General features: G+C 44.2%; 1 protein-coding gene across 2 annotated transcripts in view; it reads right to left on the minus strand.

Annotated features, from left to right (window-relative positions):
* The window catches only part of ACSL1 (acyl-CoA synthetase long chain family member 1), a 307,865-nt gene that overhangs the window by 146,039 nt on the left and 134,132 nt on the right, over positions 1-27,694 (minus strand). For both annotated transcript variants that reach the window (XM_060291703.1, XM_060291706.1), the window contains one exon: positions 8,344-8,521. The gene's annotated coding sequence lies outside the window, so the exon portion shown is untranslated. The remainder of the gene's footprint in view (positions 1-8,343; positions 8,522-27,694) is intronic.

A 27,694-nucleotide genomic window follows, 5' to 3' on the forward strand; every position in this document is an offset into this window, starting at 1 on the left:
AAGTGAGGGTGTTGAGCCACCTAATTTTGGAGGCTCTTTTCAGCATCCGGAAATCTCTGTTGGTGAATGACCGGGTTGTCTCTTGGCACCACTGAGAAGGCTGAGGACATTTCCAGCTCCCTGTAGGTGACTGCATGAAGGTGAGCAAGGGTACACATCCTCATTCCTCACAACAATGAGAGGCCTAGGGCTCCAGTGCCAAAGCTTATGGGAATAAAACTTTTTTTAAAATTGTTTTTATTGTGGTAAAATATACATGTCATAAAAGTTAGCATTTTAACCATTTTTATTTTATTGTTTTTTAAAATGTATTTATTTTATTTATTTATTTTTGGCTGCATTGGGTCTTCGTTGCTGCACACGGGCTTTCTCTAGTTGTGGCGAGCGGGGGCTACTGTTTGCTGTGGTGAGCGGGCTTCTCACTGCAGTGGCTTCTCTTGTTGCGGAGCATGGGCTCTAGGTGTGTGGGCTTCAGTAGTTGTGGCACGTGGGCTCAGTAGTTGTGGCACACAGGCTCTAGAGTGCAGACTCAGTAGTTGTGGCACACAGGCTCTAGAGCGCAGGCTCAGTAGTTGTGGCGCACGGGCTTAGTTGCTCTGCGGCATGTGGGATCTTCCCGGACCAGGGCTCGAACCTGTGCCCCTGCGTTGGCAGACGGATTCTTAACCACTGTGCCACTAGGGAAGCCCTTAACCATTTTTAAATGTATAATTCAGTGGCATAAATCCATGCACAGTGTTGCTCAACCATGTAAAGAATTGTTTCACCCTCTCATGCTGAAACTCTGTACCCAATCAACACGAACTCCCCTGTCCCTTCTCTCAGCCCCTCATAACCTCCGTTTCACTCTCTGTGTCTATGAGTTTGCCTATTCTAGGTACCCCATTCAATTGGAGTCATATAATATTTTTCCTTTTGTGTCTGGCTTATTTCACTCAGGATGTTTTCAAGATTCATCCATGCTGTAGCATGTGTCAGTACTTCATTCCTTTTTTGGGCCAAATACTATTCTGTTGTATGTCTATGTCACATTTTGTTTATCTTATTGTGTTTGGCTAGTGTGAATAATGCTATCAAACTTGGTGTGGAAATAATACTTTTTGCACCCAGTTCATGCCTGACACCTTAGAATCATGAAATCATTAGGGATTACCTATTGCTCATCTTATAGATAAAGAAACAAAGGCCCAGAAAGACCCACCCCTCACTCATGGCAGCCTTAACAGGAGACACCAGTACCATGAGATCTAAAACTTAGATTCACCATTGGGTGCAATCATGGTAAAATGAGTGCCCTGTTTTTTACAATCTTTGTTTGGTTTATCTGCAGCAGATAGGAGAGGTATGATTTTAAAATAACAGGACTTACTTTAATAGCTATCCAGTACTTGTCATACTAAGTGCTCAACTTACCTACTGTTTTACAACTAGCTTAAATTTAGCAGCACACTATTTTGTTATGTTCACAAATTTGGGGGGTCTGGAATTTAGACAGAGTATGGCAGGGGTTGCCTGTCTCTGCTCCACAATGTCTCGGGCCTCAGTCGGGGAGACTCAAATACCTGGGAGCAACTTGAACAGCTGGGCACTAAAATCATCTGAAATGTCTTTGCTCGTATGTCGGATGCCTGAGCTGGAATGCCTCAAAGGCTGGGCTGTTGACTAGTGCATCTACACTTGACCTCTCCTGGTGTGCTGGGCTTCCTCACAACATGGTGGAACCAGGGTAATCATGCTTCTTACATGGCCGCTCAAGGCTCTAAAAATGCGTATCCAGTCAACAAGGCAGGAACGGCATTTATGCCCTTTCAGGACCTGGCCTTGGTAGTCACATAGTACCACTTCCATTGAATTCTGTTGGCCAGAGAAGTCACAGGACTACTCACTTTCAAGGTAGGGGACACAAACCCCATCTTTCACGGGAAAAGTATCAAAGAAGTTGTGGCCATGATTTAAAACCACTGCAACAATATAAACTATTATATATAGAATGAATAAACAACAAGGTCCTACTGTGTAGTACAGGGAACTACATTCAATATCCTGTGATAAACCATAATGGAAAAGAATATATATATATATATACACACATGTATATATATATGTGTATATATATACATATATATATGTATCTGAATCACTTTGCTGTACAGAAGTTAACACAACGTTGTAAATGCACTATATTTCAATAAAAAAAAAACCCACCGCACCTAGTGAATATTGCCCCCTTCAAAGAAGACATCAACTGAATACTGTCTCCATTGGGATACCATGTAACTGACCCAGTGCTGCCGTCCTTGCTTACAGCTTTCTAGGGTGCCCTTTTGGAAATCCAGCTAGACTCTACTGAATATCCTTTTGACTTACTGGTGCTGGTGAGTCTTTAAAGGTGGATTTGATTTGGGGAAAATCCAGTGATGGAGGTGGACGGTTAACTGAAGATTCATCAAACATTTCGTGAACTACCAGTATGTGCTGGGCACTAGGGAGACTCATCGATATATAGTTCATTTTTTAGTTAAAAACTACCAGACTTGGAGTGTGACCGCCCGCCCCCCCAAATCTAACCAGATTGATTGTCTCGTATGTCTAGCAAATGCCCATGAAGGTACTCCCCCAAAAGGAGCACATTCAGAACCACTTATATTTTGGGCAGTAGTCGTGCCCCCTCTCCACCCCACGTCTTTGAAGGAAAGCCATCACGTGAAGAGGTAAATTCTGGTGTGTTTGTTTAAAAGATCACGTCCCATTTTCTAAGTCATAATTTTCAGGAGGGTGGTAAGCTAACTGGACGAGAGCTATGACTCCACGCGCCTTTTTCTTCTGGAGTCATCCAAATGGTGGAGCTGTGAAAGGGAAAACAGGAATATGTGTTCTTCTACTCAGGCGATCACACCAGATCTGTTTAGGTCTCCTGTTGACTGTCAGGCAGCCTTCCTGAACATAGCCTTGGGGCTTTCATGTTTCAGATATAAACGTTGTCAGGGAAGGCTTAATCACAGAAAGCCGTCTTCCTACAGACATCGGCCTTGCTGTCCGCTCCTCCTGTCCTAGAGGGCTGTTAGGTTGCCAAGGCAACCAGCAGTCCTCTGTGAAATGTTCCCAGCCTTTCCCATGAATACAGAATTTGAATCTGTAGCTTATCATCTGACTTTTTACGTAAGTGCACAGTAGGTTGAAGAGGGTAATTTCCACCTTGAAAACTAAGTGATAGCCTAGAGACCAGGCCAGTAAACAGGGCACACAGGGATGGCAAACCCTACACTTCCCCACCCTAAAAGTGATTGCCGTCTCTATGGTTTTCAAGGGAGCTCAAGCTCTCTCACATTTTGTATCTGACTTGCCCAAAAACCCATGCCTGTGAAAGAACTGTTTAATGTGGGTATCTCTTCAACTATACCAACTTATCTCCTTCTTTTAAATGCCATAGAGTGGTCCAACTAATGTTCTGAGTATCAGTCCTAAATGAAATGGGGTCACAGAAAACAAAAAACTGGAAGAGCCAAGACATGTGCTTTTCTAAGATGGCGATCTGGCTAGCACATTAGCCTGAGCTCTTGACCTGTATGATGCTTCTAGAAAAAAGGTGTTTCATTGTGCTAAGAGCACTGGGCTAAGAATGAGAGTCCTGGCCTTCTCTTACTGCATGACATTCTCATCCGAACCTCAGATACATCATCAATAAGATGAGAATCATAACATACTTCACAAGGTTGCTTTAAAAGTCCCTTGTAATATTTGATACAGTCTACAGATATTTTTTTAAAACCTCTAAGATTGTTCATTTTAAAAACAGTGTTAACCAAAATTTTCCAAGTATAAAACAAAACAGGAAACCCCCAAATTATTTTTACAACTTAAGTCAAGGACAAGATGGTTGAGATTCTCACAGATCTTGAACAAACTACCATCCTCTGAATATCAGAATCAGAAACTAAAATGCAGAGATTGATCCATAAGAATTAAGTATCTGTGAAACAGAAGGGAAGGAGGCAGGGCACAACCTTTGAAAGAATGACACAGGCCGAGGACATGACATAAACTGCTTAGACCCAAATGGGTCCAAGATGGCGGACAAGTCAACTTCCACTAGACCTTGAGCCTCAGTATAGGCTCACATCAGCAAGCTAAATGACACACCCACAGGAGCCATGACAGTTCCAAGACACCATAAGGATCAAAAGTGGGCGGTGGCCCAATTCCTGGAAATCCCCGCCCCTTCCTAAAATAGCTGGAACACTCCTCCCACTCATTAGCCTATGAAATTACCCGCTCCTATAAAAACTGACAGCCCCATACCCTGGTGCCTTTCTCACCTTCTGAGATGGCCCACACTCTGTCTGTGGAGTGTGTTTCTCTCTAAATAAATCCACTTCTTACCTATCACTTGGTCTCTCAGTGAATTCTTTCTGCGATGAGACATCAAGAACCTGAGCTTCATTAAGTCCTGAAACCAGGTGTGTGATCTCAGTTGGAAGACTGTGGGTTTTGGCCTGCTTTGAGTCCCAGCTGCATGGGTTTGAGTTCCAATCTGAGTTCTGGCCGGGTTTGAGTCCCAGCACGTGGGTTCAAGTCCCAGTCTGAAGTGTACACCTTCATCTGAGCTTTACTTACTATGTGGGGGCAGCCCGGGAGCTGGCTTAGGCTTTATTTGGCAATAAGCGAACCAGGTTACATACGCCTTTAGACATTGGACACAGAGCACAAACAGAGCAAGGCATGTGTGCAAACCAGACTCCTTAAACAATTTTGAATTAGGTGAACCTATAACACGGTCTGGAAGATCTCAAGCAAATTATTTTCTTTATTTAGGGGAAAAAACTCTGCATAATAAGACTAATATCACCAGCCTACTTGAATCCACTTAAGAAATACAAATACCTCCTTAAGTCAAAAGAGTCATAGCTGTCCCTTGGATATAGAATGAAAAATTAAAGATTTTTAAAAATTAAGTTCATTTACTATGCAGTGTTCTCATGTATATTTTCCCGGCAAGTAAGGTGAGGTCACTTAACGCTCTGACTTCCGGGTTCTTCCTCCTCTCCCCAGCATCTCAATACTGGACTGCCCAAGGGTCTTGGTTCTCCTTCTTTCTCTATATTCTCATTTCCTTGGTGATCTCACATAATCCGTGGCTTTAAATACCGTGCATTTTCCCTATGCTGACAGCATCCAAATGTATATCTCCAGCTCAGACCTCTCTCCTAAATGCCAAGCTGAGATGTATCCACTTGGATGTCAAGGAGAAATTTCAAAGTTCACATGTTTAACACTGCTTCCACCCTTAGCATTCTCACATCCCAGTTAGTGGCAACTCCATGTTCCAAATGCCAAATACATTCTTTTTTTTCTTTTTTTTTTTTTTTTTGGCTGTGTCAGGTCTTAGTTGTGGCGCGCGGGCTCAGTTGCCCCACGGCATGTGGGATCTTAGTTCCCCGACCAGGGATCAAACCAACATCCCCTGCACTGGAAGGTGGATTCTTAACCACTGGACCCCACCAGGGAAGCCCCCTGCCAAATATATTCTTGACTCCTTTATCTCACACACATCACGCAGCCATTAGGAAGTCGTGTTGGCTCTACCTTCAAAATATACCACGGATCTAAACACTTCTCACTCCCTTCCCTGTTACCGCTCTAGTTCACGCTACCGCCCTCTGTCTCCTCAAGCACTGCTACAGCTACATCCTCCTCCTGGGTATCCCTGCATCCATCCTTTAGTCTACCATTGACACAGTTTACATTTATTTTCAACACATAAGTTAGATCATGTCACTTCTCTGTTCAAAGTTCTCCAATGGTTCCTCATTCCACACCGAGGAAAACCCAAAGTCTTTACGATTGCTTCCATGTCAGACACTAAGATCGGTTCCCGTGAGCTCCCTGAGCTCATTCCCCCGCCACTAACATCGTCCTCGCACCCGAGGATGCGCCCCTCTTTTCTACGGTGTAAGCTCTGTGAGGCAGGGAGCTTGGTATGTGCTGTTCTCTGTTGCATCCTAAACTAACGTTATGGAGCTTGGCATGGCAGCAGACCGCTGGGTAAGCATTTGCTGAATGGATACGTGAATCAACGAACGCATAAGTCTCAGGCATCCCTTGAAAACAGGGAAGGAGGGTGAATATCCTCACCTCTTTGACTCCAGAGCAGGGCTGGGCAACCTAGAGCCTGCAGGCCCAAATCAAGCCTGCCACCTGTTTTTGCAAATAAAGGTTTACTGGAACCATGGCCAGGCCCATTTGTTTGCATGCTACCTGTGGCTGCTTACCCACACACTATACCAGCAGAGTTGAGCAGTTGCTACGGAAAGTGTATGGTCAACAGAGCCTAAAATATATACTATCTGGTTCTTTACAGAAAAAGTTTGCTGTCCCTTGACCTAGAGGGTGCAAACTGAAAGGGAGAATTCAGCTACTCCTTGCTGTTCATGCAAAAATCCAGCCACCAAACCCAAAAAATGAAACACACTCAGATTTGGGTGAGCCAGTCAGTCGGTAAGTACCATACAAATTCCACAACCTCACTTTGGGGGAATGGCTAGCCTAGAAATGCTCCTATCCCACGCACAGGCAGTATTCGGTCTGTCAAGGCGGCAAAAAGTAGCCCTGTCTGCCCACACACATCACTAATGGGAAGATGAGGCAAGTTAGTCTATTTTTTTACATCTACATCCATTAATGTCTCAAGAGTTGAAAAATTTCCTGTAACTGCCTATTTTTAATCATGTTGCCACAGAAAGGTCATTTGTATCACATGCTTTGACTCAAAGACGCACTTCATTTCCTTAAAATAGAGTCAGCTCTCATCCACCTTGAAGACAGGGCTGCTCAGAACCCTGACTGGCACAGTGGGTGGGCTGGGGGCTCAGCAGGTGCTGCTTCGGGATACAAACATCTGTGCCTGGAAGAGGCGAAGGGGGCCTGTGGGACCCTGTCTGAAATGAGGCCGTCCAGCAGGCGGGCCCTGGCTGGAGGGCTTCCCTGGGAAGTTGTTGGCCACAGGATGACTCAGGTTTGGGACTGCTGTGGGCCTGCCCCGGCTTCCCTGGGGATTCCTGGGATGTGGAAGGACTCTGTATAGAGGAGGCGACTGAGAACTGGGCAAAGTGTAGATTATACCCTTGGTAATGGCTAGAATCACACCAACCATCAGTAGCCGTGACCCCGGACCCATGAAATGTGGAATTTTGCTGCCTTTGCTCTAGTCACTGCGGAAAAACATTCCTACTTCTCCACTTCCCAGGCAGAACTGTCCCATGGGCTGGGGTCCTCCCTTAAGGAGAAAAATAAAAATCTGCGACGTGAATAAGAGAAGGCTGCTGAGAAGTGGAATATTTCCTACCCTATCAGTAAACAAAGGATGTCAGTCAGTCATCAGCAACTGCAGCCCTCCAATGTGAGCTGGTGAGCCCTGAGGGAATTCAGGAAGGAAAGAATACCTGCCATCTAGCAGCCATCAGACTGCAGCCACTCCTTACCATAGGCCCTGAGGAAACACAGGAAGTGAAAACACAGGATACTGGCCCAGATAGCTGAGATACTTATCAAAGGAATGATTTCAGTGAGCCCAGACTCTTGCGTCTTCCCATACATACAAAAGTGCTAAATTCCTTAACTTGGGATATCTGGTTCTCTTTAATTAACAATAATCTTTTGATGTTCCAACTACCTGCCCTTTGCTGCAAAACTCCTACATAACCTGGCTCCCCCCTCACCTCCTCGGAGCAGTCTCTCAGAGTTACTTGAGATGCTGCCCCCTGGGCTTGAAGTCCTAAGAATTCTCACCAAATAAAATATAACTCTCAGCTTTTAGGTTGTGTGTATTTTTTAAGTCGACATTGCGGAGGGGATCAATCAATCAAGTGGTCCCCAAAGACGGTGCCGGTCACTTTGTAAAACAAAACAAAACTCACTAGAATTCAATGCAAGGTGAGGACCTTCATTCAGGGGTAAATTCCACCTGATAGCCAAGGAAAACGCCAGATTGAAAGTTGATTTGAGGAACCCTCAGAATTGTTTGCATACTAGTAAGACAAGCCTTGATCCGCAGCAACTGATTTCTGAGCTCAGGTCCCTCTAGGTGGTGACAGGATTTTTATTCTTTGAAGAATGTTAAGACCTGGCTGGTTCTGTTAAGACTTATCCAAATCCAGAGAGCTGGGTTGTAGAAACCTCTAAACTTCTCTCCATGATTCCAGGAATGATTAAAGTGAAAAGGAAATTCAAGGACAAAGAACAGGCTGAGGGCCCTGGTGGATCTCTAGCCTCAGCCTCCCAGCTCTCTGCCCTGGAGCCTACGTCTCCCAAGTGGCTACTGCCATTGTTATTAACAGCATTACTTACCTGGAGACGGCTTATCTTCTACAGGAATGCTGGGGAACCAGAGGTACTTCCGCAGGATATTTCAAAGGCACCTTGGACTAGACCTTTGCCAGGTGGCTGTCTCTTTTCCTCAGCTTGGATGAAGGGAGACGAATGAGGGGAAATAACTCAGTGGACGACTCTTTCTTGGATGCATTACCTGAAAGTCAAGAAGGGAATACTCCTGAGGCTCTGTTCTGACTACTTTTCAGGCTCCACAAGGAAATAATAAGAATTCACAATAATCTACTAATTGATACAAAGGAAAGTTATTTCGTTGTGAGCCTCGACTTAGTATGTGTTAAATAATAGTGAAACCGTGCACCTCAGACTGGGACTTGAACCCACACAGGCGGGACTCGAACCCGGCCAACACCCAGTCTTCCAACTGAGATCACACACCTGGTTTCAGGACTTAATGAAGCTCAGGTTCTTGATGTCTCATCGCAGAAAGAATTCACTGAGAGACCAAGTGATAGGTAAGAAGTGGATTTATTTAGAGAGAAACACACTCCACAGACAGAGTGTGGGCCATCTCAGAAGGTGAGACAGGCACCAGGGTATGGGGCTGTCAGTTTTTATAGGAGCGGGTAATTTCATAGGCTAATGAGTGGGAGGAGTGTTCCAGCTATTTTAGGAAGGGGCGGGGATTTCCAGGAATTGGGCCACCGCCCACTTTTGATCCTTATGGTGTCTTGGAACTGTCATGGCTCCTGTGGGTGTATCATTTAGCTTGCTGATGTGAGCGAATACTGAGGCTCAAGGTCTAGTGGAAGTTGACTTGTCCGCCATCTTGGACCCATTTGGGTCTAATCAGTTTATGTCATGTCCTCGGGCTGTGTCATTCTTTCAAAGGTTGTGCCCTGCCTCCTTCCCTCCTGTTTTTTTTTTTTTTTTTTTACCGATACGCGGGCCTCTCACTGTTGTGGCCTCTCCCGTTGCGGAACACAGGCTCCGGACGCGCAGGCTCAGTGGCCATGGCTCACGGGCCCAGCCGCTCCGCGGCATGTGGGATCTTCCCGGACCGGGGCATGAACCCGTGTCCCCTGCATCGGCAGGCGGACTCTCAACCACTGCGCCACCAGGGAAGCCCCCTCCTGTTTCAATAGAGTTTACAACCTTTACAGAGTAAGTCACCAAACACTGTGAGGGGAGAAAGTAGAAAAGACCCATGAGGGAATACGCACAGGGATACACAGATAATTCTATTTTCCAAAAATATTTATTTATTTATTTGCCTGCACCGGCTCTTAGTTGTGGCACATGGAATCTTTAGTTGCGGCATGTGGGATCTTAGATCCCCGACCAGGGATCGAACCCGGGTCCCCTGCATTGAGGGTGCATAGTCTTAGCCACTGGACCACCAGGGAATTCCCTCTATTTTTAAATAAGGTGTTGAAGTGTCAGTTGCCTTTGACCTCAGGAAAAATACCCATACACAAAGTCACATCGAATTTGGGCCTGAAACTAGGGTCCTCACATGATTACTTGAATGTACCCCATCGCCTTCAACACCACAAGGGCAAGACTGCTACGGACGCTGCTGCCTGTGGGGGGCGCCTCCTCGCTCCTGGGAAGGGCACTGGCCCTCAGAGAAGGCCACCATAGCATTCAACATGAGCATTTTTTAAGGAATGGTGGCCTCTCCTAAAGACATCTCTCCCTGCAGCGCCACCCTGTTTCTGTGCTCCCCCAGGTATTGATATATCTCGTCCAGCCCAGGTGCCAGAACCTTCTCTGGGGAAACCCAGCCCCTCCCCTAACGCGAAGGGAGTCCCTGTCCCTTTGGAATCTGGCAAACACAGCCGCCTGGGGCTGTGGCCACCTACTGGTGTGCTTCTGCTGGCTTCCAGGGGGCTGGGAAGTAACGAAGGAACAGGATGGGGCCTGTGGAGGGCTTACTTCCAAACCAGTCTCTCCACCAACAAACAGTGCTGCTGGCTGCCTCTGAGTTTACCTCATTACCGTGAGAACTGCCTTCTTCGGAAAGTCACACTGTTCAGTCTCACAGGAGGAAGGGACATATCTCTAATTAACTTGACTTCTACCTACTGTGCCCATTTTAATTTCAAAACACACTCCCCTCCATCCAATTATCGGCGGTTCCTCTGAGTCCTCTGAAAGGCAGGCCCCAGCCCAAGATGGTAGGGGCATGTGGTCTCGGTTTTCCCACCACATAGGACTTTCTGTTTATGTCTGGTGTCTCCTGACCACGCCCGGTTTGCCCTGAGTCCTGTGCTGACCTACAGGACGCAGGGCTGCCTGACTTCAGACTGTCTTCCTGGGTCTGGCTCCTGTCGGCTCCGTGCTGAGGTTTCTCCCCTGTGAGGCTGTCAGCTCCACCACTCTCCCCGAGAACAAGCCTGCAAACAGTGCAGTGGGCATGCAGACCCTGGATGTGGGTGAGGGCAGGAGAGGCGGGCAGCCGCCTTGGCTAGAGAAGAGCGGAGGTCCCCTCTCACCTCGTCATCTAGGCTGGAGTGGGGCTACCCCCTCCCAGACTCAGATGTGACTGGAATCCTGGTACCTGTGAGCTGGAAGAAAACTTTGCTCATGAGTGAGTAAACCAAAGCCCACAGCTCAGGTCAAAGAGCTGAACTTGGCCTCTTGACTCTCAATCCACACTCTTTCCACTGCAGTGAACTGCCTCAAGCTTTCATTTCTGGTCAATTAATCTCTTCATTCTAAACTCTTCAGGTGCACAGAGGGAGAAAAATCTTCCAGTGGGTCCTCTGGAAGGGGTGGGGGGAGTTGGACAGAGGCAAGGTAGGTTTCTCCCTGCTCTGTGCTAACCCCTAAAGAGCTCTTCTAAAGTTACCATCTCTGAGCCTGGCCCCAGCTGCCTGGCATCTCATACCTACCGTCCTGAGCTGGAGGCCTGGGAGCATTTCCCAGGTCTTGGCCGCTGTCCCAGGAGGAAGTGGGGCTTCATAGCTGGTGAGATAACATCAGTATTAAAAATGCCTTCTTAGTGATACGCTATGTCTGTTTCCTAGAGAATGACCCGTGTGCTCTTGGGGATCTACTAATATTTTCCTTGTCTGTCCTGTGACCCACGACCTAGCGTGAACCTGGCTATGTGTTTCCTGGACTCCTGATTGCCCAGCAGATGACACCTTTGACCCACTGACCCCCTGATCTTCTGTATGTCTCTGGCCTCACTCTGGACACTCATGCTCTGACTGCCCACATCTGGGTCCTCCTCCAGGCCTGCTCTGTACCTGTGTCTGCCTCTAGCACAGCTCTCCCTGCCCTGCCAAGTTCTGAGACCTGGTTGATCTCTATATGGGTTTAAACCAGCCTGACCTTAAATACAGAAGCCTGAGAAACAAGCTCGTTGCTGTTTTGCCCATGATTATGTCACTGTACAGTACCATGGAACCACCCTGCACAAAACTTGACATATGAAATGCAAACTTTCCAAGCAAATACACCAAGAGGTGTTTGAGATTTTTTTACAAAGAGACTGGAAACATTGAAAAGTTAGATTTGGAAGGGACATTAACAATATTTCAGTCCAGCATTTCCCAAAGTGAGTTCTAGGAAAAACAAAGGAATATACGTTCATATATTATTCAATGAAAAAGACTTCTGTGCTCAAATGAATTGGGAAGACACGACATATGACAGCCCTCTCACAGGGATTAAAAATATATGTTAGCAAATTAAAGACTCTGGAAAATCCTCCCTCAGTGAAACCTCTTGAACTTTAACTCAATATTTCCCACGTTAATTTCAATAAAGAACGCTCTCTTCTTCCATACATCTTAATCCTGTAGATCTAGTGTTCTGTGGACGATATGCCAGGAGATATGGCTGAAGTGAGTCCAAACCTTCTTCCAGCAGAGGAAGAGGGGCAGCCTTAATGCGGATTCGGAGACTTGCTCAAGGTCACACACTTAGGACCAGGTAGAACTGTTTCCAGAACAGGACTTCCAAATTCCTATTCCAGTACTCTTTCCTCTAAACCCTGTTGATTCCTTTTTAACAAATGTATTCCTCTGAGAATTCCTCAAAATATTAAGCATTCTCAGTGCTCTTGAAATTAAATTCAAGGATCACAACTGTATTCACACAATGCTTCTGGAATATACATTTTTTATGAAGTGAGAAGAAAGCTTGCTTTTTTATTTAAGGCAACCAGTAGAGACTAGATTAACTATTCTCATTCATCACAGGGACTAGTTGGCAACACTGGTTATCAATCATTTAAAACAGCAGCTAGCTGTCTCCATAATTTGCATTTTTCAGGTTCCTGAGGCCTGGGACGAGGCACTTTTGTGATCTCTTTAGGCTCTTTGGTAAGTGATAATACAAATACAGAAAGTAGGGAAATCAAGGTAATGTTTCTTCAAACTGAGCTTTCTTCTTTTTCTTTTTTTTTTTTGGCGGTATCACTGTTGTGGCCTCTCCCGTTGTGGAGCACAGGCTCCGGACGCGCAGGCTCAGCGGCCATGGCTCACAGGCCCAGCCGCTCCGCGGCATGTGGGATCTTCCCGGACCGGGGCACAAACCTGCGTCCCCTGCATCAGCAGGCGGACTCTCAACCACTGTGCCACCAGGGAAGCCCTCTTTTTTTTTTTAAATTCAAAATCTATCCTGGCAAATGCAAATTAAAGCAATGAGATACCATAGATACCATTTTGCATCTACTAGAATGGCTAAGGACAACAACAAATACCAAGTGCTGACACGGATGAGGCGCAACTAATTAGAAGCCTCAGACATTGCTGATGCGAATGCAAATGGTGCAGCCTCTTTGGAAAACAGTTTAGTAGTTTCTCATAAGGATAAACATTCACTTACTATATGACTCAGCCATTCCTAAGTATTACCCCAGAGAAATAAAAACTTACGTTCACATAAAAATTCGTAGGCAAACATTTATAGAACCTTTCTTCATAAACTTATGTTCACATAAAAATTCGTATTCAGGGCTTCCCTTGTGGCTCAGTGGTTAAGAATCCACCTGCCAATGCAGGGGACACGGGCTCGAGCCCTGGTCCAGGAAGATCCCACATGCCACGGAACAACCAAGCCTGTGAGCCACAACTACTGAGCCCGCGTGCCACAACTACTGAGCCCGTATGCCACAACTACTGAAGCCTGCGCACCTAGAGCCCATGCTCCACAACAAGAGAAGCCATCGCAATGAGAAGCCCGCACACCACGATGAAGAGTAGCCCCCGCTCGCCGCAACTAGAGAAAGCCCGCGCGCAGCAATAAAGACCCAACACAGCCAAAAATAAATATAAATAAATTAATTAATTAAAAAAATTCGTATGCAAATATTTATAGAACCTTTCTTGATAATTGCCAACACTGGAAACAACCTAAATGTCTATCAACAGGTGAATGTATAAACAAACTCTCATAAATACATACAATGGAATACACCCCAGTAATAAAAAGGAATGACGTTTTGATAAATGGAACTTCTCCGGGGCTTTGTGCTGAGGGAAAAAACAAAACAAAACAAAACAAAAACTAATCTCCAGAGGTCACGGACTATATGACTCAATTTATACAACTTCTTGAAATGACAAAATTGTAGAGATGGAGAACAGGTTAGTGGTTGCCATGGGTGAGGAATGGTGGGAGGGGGTGGGGGAAGAGGGCGACTATAAAGGAGTTGTACTAGGGAGGTCTCTGTGGTGTTGGGATAGCTCTGTATGTTGGTTGAGGTGGTGGTTACACAACTCTGTGCCTGTGATAAAATGGCAAACATTGTATCAAGTCAGTTTCCTGCTTCTGATCTTGTACTATAGTTTTGCAAGATGCAACCACTGGAGGAAACTGGTTGAGGGTATAGGGGACCCCTTGGCACTATCTTTGCAACTTCCTGTGACCCTATTTCAAAATGAAAAGTTTATACACACACATATATACACACATGCATCCATGCACACACATATATGATACACACAATAACATGGATAAATCTCAAATACATTATGCTAAGCAAAGTAAGGTAGGCACAAAAGGCTCATGCATTCTGAATGATTTCATTTATATGACATTCTGGAAAAGGCAAAACTTTAGGGGTGGAGAACAGATTAGTGGTTTCCAGGGATTACGTGGGAGGCAGCAATGGGGAGTTGGGGATGATGAGACTGTTCTGTATCCTGATTGCTCTGGGGTCACATGAATCTAGACATGTGTTAAAACGTATGGAACTGCACATCAAAAAAATGTTACTGTTTGTAAATTTTTAAATAAACGTTAAAAAATAAATTGTCAGTAAAAGACAGAAAATTATAATTTCTATTCCAAGAAACTATTGTAATTGCTTTTGCATAAATTACACATCTGGTTTTCACAATGTAAATGTTCATAGTGACACTACCCAAAGGGGAAACACATTCCCTGAGATTGTGTGATTAAGTAAGGAGTTATCTTTGCATGCATTTAATCTCTTCAGTGTTTTAGATGTTAACAATACAAATGAGAAGCTGTGATGACTTTTGTTTTATTGACCAGCCAGCTCAAATTACAGCTGGATGTTTACCAAAGCTTGAATGATTATACCATGAAATTAAAGTCTGAACAGGGTATGGGAAAGCTAACCTGAAACCAAAAGAGAGTTTTGGGAAAAAAAAGAAAGGAAGGAAGGAAGGAGGGCGGGAGAGAGAGAGAGAAACGAAAGAAAGAAAGAAAGAGAAAGAAAGGAGGGAGGGAGGGAGGGAGAGAGAGAGAGAGAAAGAAAGAAAGAAAGAAATGAAAGAAAAGAAAGAAAGAGAAAGAAAGGAGGGAGGGAGGGAGAGAGAGAGAGAGAAAGAAAGAAAGAAAGAAAGAAAGAAAGAAAGAAAGAAAGAAAGAAAGAAAGAAAGAAAGAAAGAAAGAAAGGAAGAAAGGGAAAGAGAAAAAGAAAGAAGGAAGGAAGGAAAGAAAGAGAAAAAGAGAGAAGGAAAGAACTCAGGTGTACATTCCGTATTTAGCAGTTGATTCTTTGGACTCATTGGGAGATTTGGAATGTAATATGTTTGCTCTCCACCGCACCCCACCCCTGAGAGTCTCTCCCAGCAGGTTTATTTACTCATTGCTTAACTTCTGTGGAATGCTTTCTCACCTGAGTATATCAACAACAGGATAAGACTAGAGGATAGGCAACCAGAGCTGAATCAGTGGGACAGGTGACTGATAGATCAACAACTGTGAATTTCAAGTCACCACTGTTGTGCTCAGGTATTTTCTTCATGTTATTTTTGGCTTGGTTCCACATCAGAAAGTTTAAACGCTGAAGTTTAAACAGCTTTTAAGAAAAATCTTTTGATGTCCAATCATCTTTTCGTAGTTCTCAAGATTTCTTTCTCAGCATCATGACATATAAACATTAAAAACTGAAATCCCCAGCTGGTGTTTAGTCACCAATAAAAATGGAATTTCAACTCTGGCGTGTGCCTTCTCCCGCCTCTGGGAAGGTGCTGCTTCCCATTCTCTCTGTGTCTATCACACCAGTGCTAAGCTTCTCTTCACATTTAAAAATGGAAATTTCTGACTCTGAGCTCAAAGTGCCTCAAATGATGTTGGTGGGAACTGAGCTTTAAAATACTTATCACTTAATTTCCTTTACTATTATAGCTCAGAGAGGCATGCCATGTGGGCCTTTTGCTGTTTGTTTACATTTCTAAACTTTTTATTAAAGTAATAAAAGCATGAATTTTAAAGAGTCTAATAGTTCTACAACGTTTGTTTTGACAAACAGTAATTCCCCCACCAACTCTTCTCCAGAAGAAACACTTTCCAGCGTCTGAGCTGAAGCTTTTGGTATTGACCTCTACATCTCTAAATAAGATGCTCACGTATTGCTTTTGAAGGGTAGCAGGATAAAACGCCCCAAGATATGCTACTTTGGTGTATTTGTTATTTTGAGATGTAAACACTTGAAAAACAGCAATGAAGGGAGGGGCTTTCTCTGAACTCCCTTATCTGCCTAAAGACAGATCCTCCAAAAAGAACCAATGGTCACAGATCCCCTCTGGGAGTTTCATCAACCAGGAAAGAGGGACTCTTATCACCAGAAAGGAGACTAGAAGTTGACACCACACCCAGACACACATCATCACAATCTATCACACCTTCTGTCTACTCTTCCAAAGGCCCATTCATTGTCCTAAATATCACTTACTCTTCCCTCAGAGACCCACGTCCCCCCTCCCCTTTCCCTATGAAGATGGCAGTTAAGTTTGAATTCTAAGGCACTTCGGGAGTTTCTCAGTTTTCCTGTATATCTTCCACGCAAACATGAGGTACACATATTAATAAACTTCTATTTGTTTTTCTTCGTTCATCTTTTAGAACAGAGGTCTTAGATAACAACTCAGAAGAGTAGAGGAAACATTATTTTTCTTCCCACACAGTTTCCCTGATTTTTCACTTTTAGGCATTATCTATTGACTTACCACTTCGCAAGCTAGGAAGAGATTTGACTCTCTCTCCTCCCCAGACTCCCACGGAACACATACACCCTTCCCATCCCCTTATCTTTCCAGCACAGTAATATCGTAATTTTTGTTAGATCTTTATTCGGTGTTTATATCTTTACAACCACGTAAATGCTACACTGAGCGAAGTCTTGTAATAAACTACAATGACTTTTCCTCTCCTGAACAGCTTTTTATTTCCCTGGATAGTAACTTTGTTATGATGATGATGGTGATTAGTGCTTATCACAAATGCAAACACAAAGTCTCATTGAATTACATAAGCATGCACCCTCTCAAGACATTTGGAACATCACATATTTCATCCATTTGGCCTTCTCGAAGAAATATCTCCCTCATTCTCTGACAGGCTCCAGTCTGAACTGTTTGTTCCCAACAACCGGGGTAGAACCACCATCCAGGGATTTTCCTTCACCATCTTCCTGGGGGTTCCCTTCACTTCACTCTTGTGTTGGATCTCCTGTTTCCTGGATCTTGTGTCTTCTTCCTTGGTTTACTCCCTTGTTTTGGCAAAACATATCCTTTAGTAGCTTCCTCATAAAGACACGTGGGAAATACAAGTTTTGAAACATTGTCTTTCTAGAAATGTCCTTATTCAGTCCTCATGCATAATTGATGTTGTGCCTATGCATAGAATTCTAAGGTAGGAGCCATGTTTCTTCAGAGTTTTGAAGGCATTGCTTTATTGTCTTCTAGCCTCTGGTATTACTGCCGAGAAACCTGATGCCGTTTTAATCTGACCCATCCATCCTTTCATCATCTAAGATCTTCTCTTTATCCCAGGAGTTCTAAGGTCTCACCATGACACACCTTGGTTTGTGTCTGTTTTCCTCCCTGCGTGTCAGCCTGGAAACGTACCATTCTAACCTGAAAAACAGTTTTGGATTATTTTGTCCATGATTTCTTCCACTCCAGTTTGTCTGTTCTCTCTTTCTGAATCTCTTATTATTTAGATAATGTGACCTCACATAGGTTTTGGGTTTTTGCTCTACTTTTTGGAAGAGTTCCTCAGTTTTATCTTCCAATTTATAAAATTTCTATTATCATGCTTCAGAATTTGTTTAAAGCTCCTTTTTCTTCAAAAGTTCTGGTTTTATACCATTCAGCTACTGTTTCAAGGTTGAAATATCTTTTCTTGTATCCTGGAAGATACTAACCAACCCTGATTTTTTTTTTTTTTAAGCTTCTGTTCTTTGAATATCTCTGTTGTTTTCATGTTGCTTTCATGATGTTGGTTTGTCTTGGTCTGGATCTTTCACATCAGGGTTCTCCTCACATGTGGTAAATCTTGACCATATGCTCATTAGGGTGATATGTGGCAGGGGCTTATCAACAGTGAACTTCACCCTAGAGTGGTCTGGCTGAGTTGTTTCATTGGGAAACTCATCATCAGTATCTCTAAGATTTGCTTCTTGGGCTGGTCAGATTCCCAGAGGACTTTTCCAGTCTCATACCTGGAGGACAAAGGCCTGGCTGCCAGTATGCTCAAATATCATCAAATGAATGATAGAGTAATCCTTCAGAAAACATTATGGTGTCTATAAATTAGGCAGCCTGATGTAGTAGAGCTCTGGATTGAGAGTTTGAAGTCTGGGTTCTACTAACATTTTGGCTATAATCTATCTGGTGACCTTAAGCAAATCCCTTTATATCTTGGAGGCTCAATTTTCTCATCTAAAAAATGAGTGCCACTTCTCAACTTTAATGTACATGAAAATTGACATTACTGTGTTCTGGGTCCCACCTCCAGCGACTCTAATTTGGTTCTTCTGAGATGAGGCCAAGAACCTGCATCTCTAAGAAGCAACTTGAGTGATTCTGATACAAGTGGGCTGGCGACCACACCAAATGGAGCATCGATTTAGACCTTTGTTTATGTATCCAACGAACATTTACTGAGCACCTCCTATATGTTTTAGGAGCTGGAGAAGCAAGAAGGGCCCTGCTCTCTGGAGTTTACACTCTCGTGGGGGAGACAGCCAAAAATACATAAATAAATAGATAAATAGCACCATACAATACTAAGTGATAACTGCTGCGTAGAAAAAGAAATGAAGCCTAGGGACAGAGAAGGGTTGGAACGAGCAGTCGAGCCTTCCAGCTGAAAGACGATCGACTCACCTAGCACGTGTACACCACAGTGTCCAAACAGCAAGTTGTATTAGACACTTGTCCTGGCCCGATTGCTTCTAGAGGCCACGGATGACACCAGAGAAGTGTGGCGTGCAGCTGGCTGCTTATTCTTCAGCAAAGAATGTCACTGGCAAGCAAGCAGCAAACAGTTCCAGAAAATGTGCAATTATGTGCCCCACAGTGTGGTGCTGATTCTAAGTGCAGTGGAAGTTTTCCAAGGATGGGGATCAGCCTGGGCTGAAGTGGATAAAGAAGCTTCTTGGAAGACGGTTCTGAGACAGCGCTCAGAAGATGTGTTGGTTTGAGAGATGGAAACCAGTACCCCAGTGGGCTTTATAAAGATTTTTAGGTTGTTGATGAGGTTGGCAAAGATGTTCAAACCTAGAGAGGTTTGATACCTGCAGCTGTCAAAGGAGAAGCACAACCGTGGAGGAAAAGCAGGGATGTAATCTACAAATGATAAATGTAATTAACACTGCTGTATGTTATATATGAAAATTGTTAAGAGAGCAAATCCGGGCTTCCCTGGTGGCGCAGTGGTTGAGAGTCCGCCTGCCGATGCAGAGGACACGGGTTCGTGCCCCGGTTTCGGAAGATCCCACATGCCGCGGAGCGGCTGGGCCTGTGAGCCATGGCCGCTGAACCTGCGTGTCCGGAGCCTGTGCTCCGCAACGGGAGAGGCCACAACATTGAGAGGCCCGCGTACCGCAAAAAAAAAAAAAAAAAAAAAAAGAGAGAGCAAATCCTATAAGTTCTCATAACAAGGAAGAAAATTTCTTTTCTTTTTCTTGAATTTTATATCTATATGAGATGATGGATGTTCACTAAACTTATTGTGGTAATTACTTCATGATGTATGCAAGTCAAATCATTATGTTATTCACCTTAAACTTAACCAGTGCTGTATGTCAATTAGATCTCAATAAAGTTGGAAGAAAAAAATTTTAATAAATAAATAAAAGTTTAATAAATAAATAAAATTTTAAAAGGAGAAGCACAACCTTGGAGAAAAAGCAGGGGACACAAGCTCTCACCTTGCCTTAGCCACAGATTAATTTTAGGGCCTTGGACATATCATTTAATCTCTCTGAGCTTTAATTTCTTCACTCATAAGAGAGGGATAATAACTTACGTCAACCTCTTCCACGGGCATAGAGTAAGCGGAAAAAGGAGCTGATAGCTGGGAAGACAGTTAGGATAATAAAGAATAGTTGGAAGAAGGCTATTAGTAAGTATGATCTTTAGGATTTTACAGCTCACAATTGGAAATCTCTCTGTAACTGCACCATGGAGAGTCTCGAAGCTATGAACTCCCTGTGGGCGCCTTACCTTCAAACCCATCAGATTCCATGGATACTAAACCCAGTTTTTATGGTTTTATCTTCCACTATATAGATTTAATATTCACCACTGGCTTAGATCCCTGTATCTCCTTCCAAGCAGCCCCTGACTCACTGCTTGGGGTGGCCTAGGCACACAGGAGAATAGCGACCCAAGATCCCTGCTCTGACTTAAGCTACATAAAAATGGAATACATGGCACACTTTAAAATCAAATTTCTCATATTTTGAGCGAAAGATCAAATCCGTAATTTGTGATCAGCCCAGGGCTCTGGGTCTCCAACTGGCCCATGAGGAGTGGGTGGGTGGAGGGCCACACGCGGCACGTCTTCCATGAGCATCAGCTCTGGTTCATGGAAAGGAACTTTAAATCTCATTGTCATATTAAGTCAAACATGCTTAACTTGGCATCTTTGGTCTCACAAGCCTGTGTCTAAAAAGGAAATTCTAATCCTCTTTTAATACTAAAATTACGATGTCATGAGCTCACACCAGGCTGCTCACTGGAATTTCTAAGAATTCCCAACGGCACTGCCTCACATATTCTAGGACATATTACTTTGCTTTTGCTACCCTTACCCTTTGTTTCTTCAAGTTGTTGCCATAATGGAGTCTCTGATCTCTACAGTTCCGGGAGCTATCTGCCCCTTTGGGCCCAGCTGTCCTTAGCTGGTGACCACCACTGCCACCCACACTCAGCCTCATGGAAAGGACAGTCCCCTCTCTCAATCCCTGCAGCTCAACTGAGCTGGTGTGCTGTGAGCCTAGGGGTAACTGAAGGGCCATACAGAGGTGACGCACCTGCACTGGAAGGGTTTAGCGGTCGCCCCCCCACCCCGTCTTGGTCACCCTCACGATCACCATTCTGCCCTCAACAGGCTTCGTGGGGCACAGGGCGCCATATCACCACCCACTGCTCACAGCCCACCAGTTAGAATCCCCATGTAGCTCCATACCTTGGAATCGAAGCCAAATAAACCCCAGAGGAAAAAAATCGTACTTCCCCCAGTCTCAGTCCCCCTCTTTTCCTACTCTGGGATTAAGTTTTTTTCAGGATGACCAACGGTAGGAACGTCCATTTGTTCAGAAGAAAACACTCACTCCCACCCACAAGGTCTGGTCACCACCGGCCAATACCACTCAGTAGAGTAATTAACAATGCATTTCACAAAATCCAGCCCAGTCAGTTTCTGGCGCGGTCAAGAATCAGTCCAAGAGGACAAATATTGTGTGATTTCACATACAAGGTTCCTAGAGCGGTCAAATTCCTAGGGATAGAGAATAGAATGAGGGTTGCCAGGGGCTGGGGGAGGGGGCATGAGGTGTTAAGATGTAATGGGCATGAGAGTTTCACTGGGAGGAGCTAAAGCTGTTCCGAATGGCGGGGATGGCTGCACAATAATGTGAATGTACTTAATGCCACATTTTACAAAACGGTTAAAATGATAATTTTTTTTGGAATTTTAGAATTTTATTTATTTTTTTATACAGCAGGTTCTTATTAGTTAGCCATTTTATACATATCAGCGTATATATGTCAATCCCAATCTCCCAATAAAATGATAATTTTTATGTTATGTATATTTTACCACAATTTTAGAAAAAGAATCAGCTCAGGCTGCACTGTGCCAGTCGGCCAGTTCTTGTCACCGGTTTCCTTCCGGCGTGAGGTGACATGGAGACCAGGCCCTCGGGGCAGAGCCCAGCTCTCCTGTGCGCATGACTGGACTGAAAGGCGTACAACCATTTCCCAAGAACAACAGATTTTTCCTGCTCAGGCTAAATCCACATTTGGAGAGAAAAAAATTTTTCTTCTAACTCTTCAGGGGTGCAGTTGGCTGGTACTCACAACTGCCCTCAGGGCATTGGGGGCTCCCTGAGAACATTGAGCTTGTGCGTGCTTCATGGTTCTGTGACCCAAAGGCCCCTCTGGAATGACTTTCTCAAAACAGAAAAGTCTCTGCAGGGTATGTAGAGCCTCAGCTTCCGGTGCAGAAAACTGCTGGCAACTTTTAAATGGCAGAGAGTAAACTAGCCAGGCTCTATAAGCACCTGTTTGCACACAGGGAGACACTGGTGCGTGATCAAAATTTGCACGGATTTGACAGTGCAAACTTGAGTTCAAAGACATTTTAGTCTTCCCTCTGGCTACACCCTCCTTCCTTTTTGGATTATTTGTTCTCTGGCTCTCAGCCCTCAGGAGCGTTTTTATGGAAAGGTTTGGGAATCCCGATCCAGTTGTAGCTTTGGCTGGAACTGCCTGCTTCAAGGAAGTCCCAGGTTGAAGCCCTCCTGGATGGAGGACCCACCCAGACACCTGGGAAACACACACTGTTGAACAGCATAATATTCTCCACGGGTACGCATTGTGATTACAGGGACTGTAAAGGGAGTTTACACAGGAGGAAGGAAAAAAGAACTACTTTTTGTGCTTCAGTGAAATCTCCCAAGAATTCCCCAGTGTGGTTTACAGGCCCCCCCTGGAAGAGTGTACTGCACACCCGTCTGGCCCGGAAATGCCAAACCCCTCATCAGCTCTCGGTAGGCCTCAGTGGGGCTCTGGAGTCCAACACACTCACCCAAGAAAAACAGAATTCCAAGATGTCGCTATGAATTACCCTAAAGTGGTCATAACAGGTTCTCTTAAGATAGGATTCTGTTCAGCAAGAAAAAATATTTGAGTGCCGATCAAACCTGGACCTAAGCTGATAGATTTTGTTTACTACCATTAAAAAGGCTGTCTGCTGCCCCAACTTTCTGAGAAGTTTTGTAAGGAAATTCACTGTTATTCTGCTTGTCTGCCCAGCATCTAAACTTTGCATTTCAGAAACCTCCCCACCCCACCCCCTTACTGAGGCAAAGTTTGCCTTACACGACAAAGGAAGAAAATGCCAGAGACTCACTTCCCCAGACTCCCTTGAAGGTCAGGCAGTGACCTAGTCTCTGCCCATCAGAGGGCCCCAGCCCAGGTTTTCCACTAGAAGCTACTGATGTGAAGGAAGAGGCAGAGGCAGCACCCGCAGTGATGCTGGGTGGAGGCAGCCGCAGGAGCTCTAGGAGCACCAGCCAGCACTCCTGGTAGCCTGTAGTCCTACCAGAGGCAGCAGGGTTTCTGCGTGTGCTTTCGGCAGTTGTTCCTGGTTGTGCAGTCCCCAAGCCTAATTCTCCAGCCTTCCTGGCCATTCTATCAGCTATGCAATATCCTTTTTCAGAAAATCCCTTTCTAGTAAAATAAACCAGAGTCACTTCCTGCTACTTAAAGCTAAAATTCCCAAATGAAGTATTCTGTTTGCATTATACACAGTGTTGTGTAAAAGAGAATCTTCGTTTTGTTTTATTTTATTCTTTAAAGATTTTTTGATGTGGACCATTTTTAAAGTCTTTCATTGAGTTTGTTACAATGTTGCTTCTGTTTTATGTTTTGTTTTTTTTGGCCCCAAGCCATGTGGGATCTTAGCTCCTAGACCAGAGATCGAACCTGCACCCTCTGCATTGGAAGGTGAAGTCTTAACCACTGAACCACCAGGGAAGTCCCACCTTTGTTTTATTTTAGATTAAACCCTCATTTTGACACAAAACATGGAACATAGCAGGGTGCTTTTAAATTGATACTCAATTCTCTAAAAACATCAGCAGTAAGGCTATATTTCCTAAAGCACAGGTCTTTATAGAGGAGAGGAGAGGCAGAGGAATGGACATTATAAAGAATCTGTAGTGCACAAAATATTTCCCAGTGGTCTGAGTAATCCATGTACCTAACAAAGATACCTAAAACTCCAAGAGTGCCAGATAGTAGGAAGCTCCTAGGCCAGGGCATGCAGGACCCAGAGGGAGGATCAAGAAGGAAGAGGCTCCTGGTTTTCATTCTTTCTCCCTCATCCATCCTCTCCCAGTGTTCCCAGGGCAGTACATTACCCATCAGTATAAAAAGAGCAGTGGGGCCCTTGCTGACCCCTGCAGGGACTTGTGGGAACAAGGCAGAGAGCGATGCATAGGACTTGCTTTCAAAACCTTTGGCCCTATGCAGCCACTATAGAAAACAGTATGGAGGTTCCTCAGAAAACTAAAAATAAAATTACCATATGATCCAGCAATCCCACTCCTGGGTATACATCCAGACAAAACTATAATTCAAAAAGATATATGCACCCCCAAGTTCATAGCAGCACTATTCATAACAGCTGACAAGGAAACAACCTAAATGTCCATCGACAGATGAATGGATAAGGAAGGTGTGGTACATATATACAATGGAATACTACTCAGCCATAAAAAAGAATGAAATAATGCCATCTGCAGCAACGTGGACGCAACTAGAGATTATCATACTAAGTGAAATAAGTCAGAAAGAGAAAGACAAATACCATATGATATCACTTATATGTGGAATCTAAAATATCACACAAATGATCCTGTCTACAGAACAGAAACAGGCTCACAGACATAGAGAACAGACTTGTGGTTGCCAAGAGGGGGCAGAGAGGGGGAGGGATCGACTGGGAGTTTGGGGTTGGTAGATGCAAACTATTACATTTAGAATGGATAAACAACAAGGTCCTACTGTAGAGCACAGGGAATTACATCTAATCTCCTGGGATAAAACATAATGGAAAAGAATATAGAAAAGAATGTGTATATATGTATAACTGAGTCACTCTGCTGTACAGAAGAAATTAACACAACATTGTAAGACAACTATATTTCAGTTAAAGAAAACAAAACAAAACTTTGGCCCTAAGCAGGGCTGTTCCCAGCTGTGAGCTGGTTCCTGTGATTGGTTCATGCTCATGGTCATGTGGGGCTTCGGGTTCCTCACTTGTAAAATGGGGGGAGGGGTGTGAGTTAAATCAGTGGTTCTCAAATCCCAGCTCCAGAACTGGTTCTGGACTGGGAAGAAGTCTTCGTTTTTCACAGATCCATGTAGAAATGAGAAAACACTCCCTAAAAATCTAATGAGTTTTTCATAAAGCTAATTTATTTCTATCAAAACACTAAGTTATATTTCGTTTAATATATAATTATAGTATGTAATGTAATTATAATATATAACGTAACAGGGTGACAGTGAATAATAGGTGCTTTAAATTATTTTATTTGAATAAATTAAAAGTTGGCAACTCGGTACAGGTCTTCCAAATCCTTTTTAGGAATTTTATCAGTCTGTGAAATCCAAATATCTGGAAACTGTTAGGTTAACTAAACTCTAGTTTCCCTCCTGCTCTAAACTTCTTTGTGTCTATGCATTTGACTCAGTGAAATACCTGGGGAGTAAATAGTTGAGAGTCAGATTTTAATTTAATATTAAACTGAGCGTAATACTCATGCAATAATATATTCCTTTTATTTAAGAGATTTTATTCATTTTATTTTATTTATTTATTTTCGACTGCGTTGGGTCTTTGTTGCTGCGCGTGGGCTTTCTCTCAGTTGCGGCAAGCGGGGTCTACTCTTCCTTCTGTTATGTGGGCTTCTTGTTGCAGTAGCTTCTCTTGTTGCGGAGCACAGGCTCTAGGTGCGTGGGCTTCAGTAGTTGTGGCACGCAGACTCAGTAGTTGTGGTGCACGGGCTTAGTTGCTCCGTGGCATGTGGGATCTTCCCAGACCAGGGCTCAAACCCGTGTCCCCTGTGTTGGCATGCGGATTCTTAACCACTGCGCCACCAGGGAAGCCCAATAATATATTCTTATGGCATTGGTTGAATTTAATTAATACCCCTGCCTTAGTCCCTAATATCTACTATAAATGGATTTCAGCAAAGACTGTATGCCTCCCTTTAGCCAGTGGTGAACAGTTAACTCTGACTGCAGCTAGCCGCCTGCCTCCTTTCAGAAAACCTTGAGCGAAGGACAATATTCTGACCTTTTACCTAGTTAGCAGTCAGCATTCGCACTATTACTAGTTCTGCCCACTGCTTCCCAGGCATGACTTGCTGCCAAAACTGGGCCCATGCTCAGCACGTGTCACCTGGATCCATTTCAGAAACAGTTGGGGGGTGACTTCGACTGGCAGGGCCCTACACAGGTGAGTCTGTGCTTTGAGAACAGCTGGTTATTTCTAAGTCTCAGTCTGTGAGTTGCTTAGAGTGTTGATTTCCATTCACCCCAGGACGTGCTGGGGATAGAAATGGCAGGAATCTTAATTTATGCTGGTATTTAACTATCACTATGCTTACAATATGAAGCTTTACTAACTGAAAAGTAGCTCTATTGTTTAGTTTCTCGTTTTTGCCCGAGTATCCCAGTTCCCACTCAAGGTATAAAAATACCCAACCTCTTCCTGAGTCCTACTCTAAGCTAGGTTCTTTTTTTTCATGAAATTGTGTCCCTTTCATCCTGAGGCCTTATCTCAATCTGTAAAGGGATATAATTACAGTTGGCCTCCATACCTGTGAGTTCTGCATCTGCAGACTCAACCTCCTTGGATACAGATGGCCTACTGGACCACCCCATATTACATAAGGGACTTGAGCATCTGTGGGTTTTGGTACCAAGGGCGACCTGGAACCAATTCCCCACGGATACCAAGGGAGGACTGTACATGTTTATTTGTGTGATTATTTGAATAACAGCCACCATTTGCTCTGGGTGCAAAATACTAAGAGATCCAGGATCAGGTACAATTTTGTTTACCATTTTACACCCAGCACCATATGCCCAGCACACAGCAGGCATTCAGTAAATGTTTACTGACTGAATAAGCAAGATGAAGTGCCCAGGAACGTGTCTCTGCTTAAGGGCAAGTTGTCAAAAAATACTTGTTCATTCTCAACAACCAACTTTCTGCTACTCTGTGGCTTTGAATCTAATGACTTGGGCTTCCCTGGTGGCGCAATAGTTGAGAGTCCGCCTGCCGATGCAGGGGATACGGGTTCGCGCCCCGGTCCGGGAAGATCGCACATGCCGCGGAGCGGCTGGGCGGGTGAGCTATGGCCGCTGAGCCTGCGCATCCGGAGCCTGTGCTCAGCAACGGGAGAGGCCACAACAGTGAGAGGCCCGCGTGCAGCAAAAAAAAAAAAAAAAAAAAAAAAAAAATCTAATGACTTTAAGTATATACTAAAACCAAGTCAAAGTGCTGATACTAACCATTTGGAAGCTGATTCTTGGGGGAAAATCAACTGACAATAGTGGCTATGCTCCCTGTGTTGTACAATATATCCTTGTAGCTTATTTTATACCTAATACTTTGTCCTTAATCCCCTACCCCTATATTGCCCCCCCTTCCCTCTCCCCACTGGCAACCACTAGTTTGTTCTCTATATCTGTGAGCCTGCTTCTTTTTTGTTACATTCAGTAGTTTGTTGTATTTTTAAAATTCCACACATAAGTGGTATCATACAGTATCTGTCTTTCTCTGTCTGGTTTAATCCACTTAGCATAATGGGTAGGCTCCTTTTAGAACCATAGGCTGGAGGAGGAGG

The sequence above is a fragment of the Globicephala melas genome, chromosome 21 (assembly GCF_963455315.2).
Source record: "Globicephala melas chromosome 21, mGloMel1.2, whole genome shotgun sequence".
NCBI lineage: Eukaryota > Metazoa > Chordata > Mammalia > Artiodactyla > Delphinidae > Globicephala > Globicephala melas.